The sequence below is a fragment of the Nansenia antarctica genome (genome assembly GCF_963989245.1).
Source record: "Nansenia antarctica genome assembly, chromosome: 8".
NCBI lineage: Eukaryota > Metazoa > Chordata > Actinopteri > Argentiniformes > Microstomatidae > Nansenia > Nansenia antarctica.
In genome coordinates, this window is record NC_137678.1 from 49,851,627 (window position 1) to 49,862,362 (window position 10,736).

Genomic DNA, 10,736 nt, shown 5'->3' on the forward strand with positions numbered 1-10,736 from the left:
TCTCTCTCTCTCTCTCTCTCTCTGACCTCGTCTGGGGCCTGTGAGTAGAGCAGATCCACCTCGTCCAGCACCAAGTGACACAGCCGCAGGAACATAAAGCAGTGGAAGGCCATCAGACGCACCAGGCTGAAGGGAGTGGTCACAACCATCTGGCCTGGAGACAGAAGGGTTAGGGAATGAGGGAATGACATATTCAAATATCCAACAATATACTATACAGTCAATTGTTGGAATTAGGTATTTTTGCTCTAGACCCAGGGTGCCCAATCTTTTTTGAACCAAGATCTACTTTTCAAGTAGCCACACACACACACACACACACACACACACACACACACACACACACACACACACTTCCCAGCCTGCATAGTAAACGCACAGGGGTTAATTGCCTTGCCACATGCAAGCGCCCTCCTGACCTTCCTATTGCAAGCCGGCCTCTCTAACCTCTAGGCTACCTCTCTAACCTCTAGGCTACCGGCCTCTCTAACCTCTAGGCTACCGTCACCCCCACCGCCGCCCCCCCCCAATGTTGTAATTCAACCCCCCCCCCCCCAAAACAATTTCTATGACTTCAACTAGAGCAAGTCTAATAGAGCCCCCGAGACAGTAGGCTTACAGTTCTTCTGGATCTTGATCGTCTTGGCTTCGTCCTTCCCTAGTCCCACCAGTGCAATCATGGGGTGAAGGGACTGGGCAGTCTGGCATTCCTCCAGCCGGTCAAACACAGTCTGGGCCTTCTCCCACCCCGGGCACAGGATCACTGCTATGGGCTGGGGGGGGGGACACCAGACGACAACAACAACAACACATGGGTATCTTCACTCACCACTTGATCGTTTTACTATGGATTTGTAGTAGTCCAGAAAACCACATCTAAAAATCAGCCTTCTGATAGCATGGAAAGTACTGGAGTTGGAACAATATTGTTCTATTGTACATATTTTAGCTAGTTTTAGGCTAGTCTGTTAATAACACAGACACTCCTACATTGACACTATGGAGACAGGCTTGAGCTTCCATCCTCCAGTCTGGTGTGTGTGTGTGTGTGTGCGTGTGTGTGTGCTGGGCTCACCCCGGTGTGTGAGGAGAGGGTGCTGTAGCCTGAGGACAGCTGCATGTGAGCCAGTAACGGGGGGAGGTAGGTGAGGGGCTCGTCTGCGCTGCGGGAGATGAGGACCGTGTCACAGCCCCAGGCGACTGCTGGCCAGCAATAGCTTTCAGCCACCGACGGCCTAGTGAACTTCTGTCTCACTAGGATCTGGAGAGAACACATATGACACATTCTAATGCTTTGGTCCTCATGTCGGGATCCGATGTAATGATCTGACTTTTCTTTCGAAAAATGTGAATACATTTCCGCGTTGTTGAAAATCAATGACACACACGTCGCTAGTCAACTAACACAGCTTGTTTTGTGAGCCTGCTAACAATGTAAAGTAGTGTTATAGTTAACTAGATAGCAGTGGAAATTACTCACCGGCAATCCATTGCCTTGCAGTATTTTGGCTTGACTAGCGAGTTTGTGTTGTGATTCTCAACAACGTTGAAATGTAGTGTTTCAAAAGAAAAGTCCGAACACTTTGATTGGTTGCCGACATGCGGACCAATGATCAGACTGTGTCACATATATTATACACATTCGTCACCACAACATCTGACTTAGACAACTGACAATCAATGAATGTGATTTCACATCTTCCAGATCACATGTAGAAACCCTCATTCAATATTTTTATTAATATCAAATTGTTACAGCCGTAGTGTGTTGCAGGGCTTAAAGTGGGAAAAAATCCTGTGCCTGAAACTTTTTCTTGGGGAGGGGGGTCACAGTTTGAGATATTGGGAGAGCGGGTACAGAAGACAGCTTCTTGTCTCAATGTTTAAATGCATTAATACTATTTTATAGTCAATACAAAATATATGTCTCAATGTTAAAATGCATTAATACTGTTTTATACTCAATACAAAATAAAATAATATATTTAGATGTCTTTAAAAGAACAAACTGATTAAATCACTTAAGGCCAAACTGATTGCATCACTTATCAAGCCACTATCACTATAACAATAGATCAATAGATCTACATCAAGTAGAATACTGATGACTAGTGACCAGTCAAGACCATTGGACTCCAGGATATCTTTGAGCTCCTGCATGAGGGCTGACGAGTTGGCGATGTTTACTTTCCTGCTGACTAGGTGTTGTGTTGTTACTTTGGCCAGATCCTAAAAAAATCGAACAAGGACATTGAGGATTTTGTCCATGTTAAGATTAGTAGCTTTGTCGATATTAATTGAAAACGTTGCTTTTTTAAGCTTTTCACACAGCCGTTTTTTCAATTCCGGGACAAAGGCCATGTGTGTTTAAATAGCTGGCGTGCTGATTGGAAACGGACAGCTTTGTCAGTGCATTTTTGTCTTCTGATAGCTTCTTGCACAAATCGACGAGTGGCTGAGCCATTGTGAAAGACAGATCATGTTCAGCTATAAACGCGCACACTCGGATCTTTTGCTCGCAAACACGGTCGGCCATTGAAGATGAAGTGGTAGGCTACCTGTAGCCGTCGCTCCCGGCAAGGTTGTTGTATGAGCAAGGTTTAAGAAACTTGGCTTCCATTTTAATAGACTCTTACTAAAGTTAGCGAGATAGCGGGCTGCTAAAAGCGAACGTCTCTACAAGCTAAAGGCCAATACACACAGCGTGCAATTTTTGTTGCACCACAACATTCGATTTTGAAGTTTGAATGGAAGTCTATGAGAAAATCTCATCCCAACGCATACGGCCCCGATTTTAATCGCACCGCGAAAATTCGATTCCATTCGTGGATGAATGGGACAAAGCACACGGCGTGCAAGTTTTGTCGCACTGTCAAATTTTGCAAATTTTGTAAAAGTTTGTGGTGCGACGGATTATTGCATCACAATGGGACAATTGGGAAAACTTCAACTGGTCTATCTAAATTAATTGAGTCACTCATAACGGGGAGAGAGACCACTGGAGCTAGCATCAAAACACTAGTCTATTAGGGTACTGTACTGTTATAAACTGTTTAATAACAGCTTCCAATACAAACGGAACCAAATTAATTGTAACAGTTGTTTGTTTCTACCTGGCCCTGGCTAACAAACAAAGAGGTGGCTAGCTGGCTAGCTAACATTTCGGAGCTAGCATCAAAACACTAGTCTATTACGTTACTGTACTCTTATAAACTGTTTAATAACAGTTTCCAATACAAACGGAACCAAATTAATTGTAACAGTAGTTTGAAAAACATTAGTGTAACATACATAATACATACATGCAATTTCAAAGTACAAATATAGTGTTGTCAGGGCTTGACATTAAGCTTTTTCAGTGAATTTATCTATAACTTTGCATACCTGCATTCTTATGAATATGTTGTTTTTGTTTTTGATGAAATACGTGCTTTAGGGAGGGTATTAAGTTATTTAACATGATGGCATGTATTACATGTGAATAAAATATTACTAAAAAAGTATTATCATTGTTGTTATTTGTATTTTGTACTGTGCAGCCAAAAAGGCTATCGTAAATCTTTTAGCAAGTAACGTTATTTATACTTATAATATATACTATACTACAGGTGCTGGTCATATAATTAGAATATCATCAAAAAGTTGATTTATTTCAGTAATTCCATTCAAAAAGTGAAACTTGTATAATGTATACTGTATATATTATATTAGTTTACTCAAAGATCTACGATAGCACGGGGTTGCCAGATTTCTAATCTAGCACGACTGAATGACCAGCCAAATTGTACACACGTTGTATAGACACTGTCCACTGAAAACCGGACATCTGGCAACCCAAAATTAATATTTACTCTACTGTACGTGTATGTAATTTACCGGTAACCTGAATGGATGAAATGGATGACGAAAAGCTCATAACTTGTCAACCAGTCAACCTGACATCTTCAATTGTGGATGGAGCAATCATCTATTTTAACGGTTTGACAGTCAAGGGCAATATATGAACATCACCATCAGCCAGCCACTACACCTAGCCCACAGCTGCCACTATACACATTACTAGATCTACGAATTACTGCATGCATGATTTATTTCCGTGTCATGCCACATAGCTACACGGCACATCTCACATACAAGACGCCTATATTACATAATAATAACAATCGAGCATGTAGGCACAATATTGTAGCGCGAACGCAGGAACATTCGCTGCCGTGTAGTGGTGAGCACCCGGTCTTGCTGACCGCCCCTTGTAGTGGAGTTGTGTGGTGTCCTATGGCCTCGTGTCGGCCCGTATGGTTATGCTGTGGCTCGATATGAGCGTGCTTCTATGTGTGGCTTTATGAGCGTACTGTGGCTCCAATAGAGCGTGCCTTTTTTGTACACTGTTTGTAATGGTAATTAGGGAAACCAGCTCTAACTTATTGAACTATGCCGTCCTCCGAATCTATGTCCGGCTGATCATCGCCCATAATAATAAAGTGGCTTTTATAATACACCTTTCTGGCTGTGTGTTTTGTGCGCTCCCTCTCCTGACATTTTACCAATACCCCTAAATCAGGGGACCCACATATTTTATCACAATATGTCCAGTTGTATCTTGTAGAAATTGTGGAAGCAAGGCAAGCAATATTGGTAGAGCCTATTGTAATCAGCCTGCCTGGTCCGACTACGTAACAATAAAGTAACAATTGAGAATGGAATGTTGTGGTGCAACAAAATTGCATCGCACGCCGTGTGCATTGGGATGAGATTCTTTATGATTTTCTCATAGACTTCAATGGTGTGAGTTGAAAATGGAATTTTGCGGTGCAACAAAATCGCATCGCACGCCGTGTGCATTGCAATCGAATGTTGTGGTGCAACAAAAATTGCACGCCGTGTGCATTGGCCTTAACATTACACTCATTCAAACTTCTTAAGGCCCGCCCCACTACTCTGCCTCCGATTGGCTAGAAGTCGTTGGTTGGCTTGAGCAATGTGATAGTTCGGCGGAACTGTCTCTTTGCTGAAGATGACTCTTTAAATTACGATTAGGGATAGACGGTTTTTCGGTTAAACCGAAAACCGGGGTTTCTAAAATTAGAAACGTTTTTTTATCAAAACCGTCTGAAACCGGATTATTTATTTTTTTAATTTTTTTTAGAAGAATAAAATAGAATAAGAATAAAACTGGAACATGTCACATATTTGTCGTGTGTGAAAATAAAAATGATACAGTCTGAATCTGCCGCACAATGAGTGAGAGGTTTGGTCAGTTGTGAAGAATAACTGAGGATTAATATCTAATTGGGATTATATTTAAGGGTAACGAATCACTCTATGGGAAAGATAGTTGCCTTCAGTTATTGGTAGATAGGAAAGGTTTTTTACAATTACTCGCTTACATTTAATAAGATCATTTTCGCTGCTCTCTGTAAAGCGCATTGGGTCACTTTTGTGAGAAATGCGCTATAGAAATAAAATGTGATTTGATTTGATATCAATCAATCAAACTTTATTTATGTTCTATAGCACACATCATGCATTGAATGTAACTCCAAGTGCAGTATTTACTAAACCACAATATAATAAAACAAGAGCTATACGGATCAAGAGTGTACTTTGTGCACAGCGCCACTGTGTGTCACAAGTTCACCTTCAGAGCGGGTGTTCAGCGCAGCAGGCAACATTGTAAGTCCGTTCCGAGCGCAGCTGAATCCTGAAAAGGTGAACATGCTCGTGTTTCTTGCGAAGAACCTCGATTAACGGACTATTTAATAGCCTTTAATAGCTTTTATGCTCATTTTTTGTTACTGCCAGTTTTTGTTATTTAGTTATTAGCCATAGGTTGTGAATTAGAATTAGAATGAATGTGATCAGTGATATCTTTGCACAATTGTTTTACCTGCTTGCACTCAATTTGCACTCGTTTGTATTTATATTTATAGATGTTTTTGTTTACGTTTTCTATTCTATTGTATATTCTATGTTGCTCAAAGAATAAAACTGGAACATGTCACATGTTTGTCGTGTGTGAAAATAACAATGATACAGTCTGAATCTGCCGCGAAATGAGTGAGAGGTTTGGTCAGTTGTGAAGAATAACTGAGGATTAATATCTAATTGGGATTATATTTAAGGGTAACGAATCACTCTATGAGAAAGATAGTTGCCTTCAGTTATTGGTAGATAGGAAAGGTTTTTTACAATTACTCGCTTACATTTAATAAGATAATTTTCGCTGCTCTCTGTAAAGCGCATTGGGTCACTTTTGTGAGAAATGCGCTATAGAAATAAAATGTGATTTGATTTGATATCAATCAATCAATCAAACTTTATTTATGTTCTATAGCACAAATCATGCATTGAATGTAACTCCAAGTGCAGTATTTACTAAACCACAATATAATAAAACAAGAGCTATACGGATCAAGAGTGTTTGTGCACAGCGCCACTGTGTGTGAAGGCGCTACTGAAAGTGATGACAGAACGCATGTCTCAGAAGATACGCGGTCACTTAGTGACGCAAAGGTAGTTCTGTATTTATCTCTATCTGTATTAGTACATTTATTTTGAAAGCTCTATTTTGACAGCTCTACCATGGGCACTTTTATTTTGATGGGGCATTCTTTGTTGATTGACTTACGACAGTTCAGGACGAGTCAGTCTCGCGGCATGTGGTTTTTATGAAAAGCTTTAAGTATGTTCACTGCATAATTCTAAGTCTAATATTTCAGTGATTATTGAGCAGTATTCAAATATTTAAATACATTGAGCAGCAGCTGAAACTTTGTCTAAGAACCAAGATATTGAGAAAGCAGTTCATTCAATGAAGACGCTGTTCCAAGAGATGATCTTCCGTGCAGGCAGGCGTGCACCCTGGATCAGCGGAGCTGGTGTGTTAAGTGTTCATGTGTTTTCATGTATGGTGTAGCTTACAAAAGTCTGCCTTTCCACTTATATTTGTGAAACTAAGTAGCCTAAATGTGTTGCGACTGTGCTTACGGTGTTTTAATGGTGTTCGACACGAGTGTATTGTAGCAGTAGGGCTCAATTATTTGAAATTGGCGGTTTTTTTTTACTTTTTTTTTTACCTTTTCGGTTAACCGGAAAACCGCGGTTTTAGACTTTGACGGTTTTTCGGTTTCAATAATTGGAAACCGTCCATCCCTAATTACGATGTAAAGAAATAGCATGTGATTTTATTTTATTTTATTGCTCAAAATTCCCCCGTGCCGCCGGAGAACTTTAAGCCCTGCAATATAGCAACATTCTTCAGGATTTCATGCACATTCTACAGCCAGAGACAGATTACATTACATTCTTGTAGCACCTGAAAATGAGAACCCCATATTGCTGCGAGAGACAGACAGACACCACAGTCACACAGAGTTCCCCAACCCTCCATAATGTTATTCATCTTTTTTCCTCCTCCCTCCACCCTTCCTCCATCCTTACGTTTGGTTCTTGCTCTGGAGCTCCTGTAGCTCCGCTCTGGGCTCCAGCTCCTGTTCAGCCTGATTTCTTTTCAGCTTCTCTAAACAATACTGCAACTGGTAGATTTGGGCTTCTATTAAGGGGGGGGGGGGACAATTAGAATGCAGGAAGCTCAGTATAAGTAGTAGCACCTGGAGATATAAAAGCAATTTTCATACAATAGCACAAATAAAATCAACCTGATGGATTGCTTAAATAGCAGAGAAATGCATACCTCTCTATGTGATAGTGGTGCTACTGTTAGCCAATTCTCTCTCCAGCTCATCCCTCATGTCTCTCTCCTGGGACAGCTGCCTCTGCAGCTTCCTCAGTCTGAACTGAGGAGTGTTCATCAGATCCTGCAAGGGAGAGCTGAAGAGCATAAAAGTATTTGCAAAAATGTCTGCAGTGTACAGTACATGGGTGATTTAATTCATCAACACTAAATTCAAATGTAATTTGGCAATACCCATGCCTCGGAACAGGCAATGTACCTAGAGTCTGAGTTGCCGTTGTACCCATTTCAACACCCCCAAAATGACATGATCACAGTAAATGGAAAAGTATACCTGACTGAGGAGGAGGCCACAGTGTGGAGCTGCATGAACTGGACCCTCTGTTTGCGGTTGAAGACAGGCGACTCATCATCCGTGAAAGAGGAGGCACTAGACCCCCATCTACTAGCAAAGGCTGAAACATTTGAGAGAGAGAGAGAGAGAGATACTTGCTGTTATTTCAGAACTCTGTGCAGACCACTGCAGGGGCAGTGTTGTTGAATATGAATATGAAACACAGAAAAATGTTGTGACTTACTTTTCCTTTTCTTCAGATACTTCTCCAGATCACTGCTCACAGAGGCCGTTCTCGTCGTCCACAACAAAGCGAAGCATGGTGACAAGCTCAAGCTAAGGGATAAGGAATGAGCCACTTATGTATTTACAAATATAACTTATAAATGACATGCTACAGTATGGAACTGTCATTTAAAAACTGCTTTAAATGCTGTGGTTACTTAGGTCTACAATAATGAGGCCCTGTCCCCTACCTCAATGTTATGCCCCAGTGTGTGAAGGGTATAATGATCATTATACACAGCATGGTGGAGCAGCAGTAGAACCACCTGAGAAAACACAACAGGTATGATTGAGCACACAGGGTGACCCCACTAGTAGTAGCGATGCTCTAGTTCTGTCCAGTTCTGTCCGTGAGTGTGGATTACAATTCTGAAACTTGGTCTGTGTTTGGTCTGTGGTGGTTGATATTTCTCAGATGCATTAATATGCTTGCCTTGCTGTGGGATCATGTGATGTTATAAGGGATTGGGACAGTCAGATTGTGCCTGGAAAATCAATAACTGTCATTTATGCAGTGATAAAGCAGATACCTTTGATAGCTCCATCTCTAGGTTTACACCATTACTGAGATGTTCCCAGGAGACCATAGCTCCGTGGTCTGAACTGTACCTGCAGTCTCCTGAAAAATAGATAGAAGGAGAGACATGTGGAGAGTTATGAGGAAGACTGACGGAGAGAGGGAGCTGGCCATCTGGGGAAATTAAGTAAAAGACTACGGCCCAAATTACACTGGAAGCGTCAACCTCGCCTTACCTCAGCGGCGTGTGAGTTTCATTTAGGCGCCCATGCTAATGGGCTAGAGCTCTCACGTGCACCTCATGCTGGCTCCTCCGACTCGCTTGCTATAGAGTCAGAGTCTGGCCTATTTTTCACGTGTGAGGCCGACGTGAAAATTATCTTAACCAGCAACATAGACTACAGTTTCAATGTCTACATCTAAATATGTCTAACTTTTTTTTAAATCAATACTTCCGCTATCTGTTTCAAAGCAGAAACCCCAGGTAGACTATAATCATATTATGTTAATAAGTTAAAAGAACATCATGCACCATGAAGGGCAGTATTTTTCCAGTGATTTCTCCCTCTCTCTCTTTGTTCGGTAGTTTGGTTATTCTCTTGCCACGGCAACATTGTGACGGTATACATTTCCATCTTGCTTATGTTGAGATCGAAGTCGCATGAAATGACATGTCGTTGGCACGATCGCAAAATATTAAAACCAATAACATTCCTGTGGAAATGGACATGCTCTGAATAATTTGTCCACTACTCTTTCTACCGTTCTCTCTCTTGCTCACACACACATACACACTTTCTCTTTGCTTCTCTCTGTGTTTCCCTGTCTGTGTGTGCATGACTGCGTTTTGCTTATAACCATTGCACTTTTTGAATCGCTCATTAAGGATGGATGACAGTAGAGACTGAACCCAGAACTATTCATAGTGAAATAGTTTGGACTATTGTAACGGTCTCCTTTCTGGTCTTCCGAAGAAAGCGATTGGCCAGCTGCAATGAGTCACAGCAAGAGTTTTAACCAAAACAAGCAGACAAGCTCATATAACTCCTATTTTAGAGACTCTACACTGGCTTCCTGTTAAGTTCAGGATAGATTTCAAGATCCTTCTGCTTGTTTATAAAGCTCTCACTGGCACAGCACCAGAATATCTGAAAGAGCTTTTGCTAGCATATCAGCCCAATAGAGCTCTCAGGTCTTCTGATGGTGGTTCTCTGTGTACCACATGTACAAAAGAAGAGATTTGGTCAATCTGAATGTACAAAGATAGGCCTGGCTGTAGCAGCTACGCATTAGAGGCGTAACAAAAAACATGGGCAGTAGGGAAGACAGAAAGTTCTGCAAAATTCTGCCACGCACACACAGCTAACGCAGCCAGTGTAATTTGGGCATAACAAGGTGCAAGGCATTTGTATTTTGAGTGGACAATCTAACCAGACAGATTAACCTAAACTGATTCTCTTATCCTTGAAAAGTAGTTAGATAAGTAGTCAATTGCACTTGGAAAAGACTGCAAAATGAAGCTTAACTGATTAAGTTAAGGCAACGTATTTAGAAGTGTGCCCCACCTTGAAGGAAGTCAGAGAGCAAGCTCAACCGCGCCTGAATGGGCTGGTCCAGGCAGGACTGAGGGGTCTCCACTCCCTTCCTGTTAGGGAGAAAGCTATCAATAAAGACAAGCACAACACACAAGATCATCTGCACAAAAAGACCCAGATACATGGCTGACTGCTGTGCAGATACATCAGAGAGAATGGAAGCCACACACATCCCCCCAAAAACACACATACTGTGTAGAAATGTCTACCCTACACATAGGGTGCAGAAACTTGGGCACCCCTGGTTTTAATGTCTGTTACAATTAATCTCCAAGTGATTGAAAGCAAACCTGAAAGTTAAACATGACACCT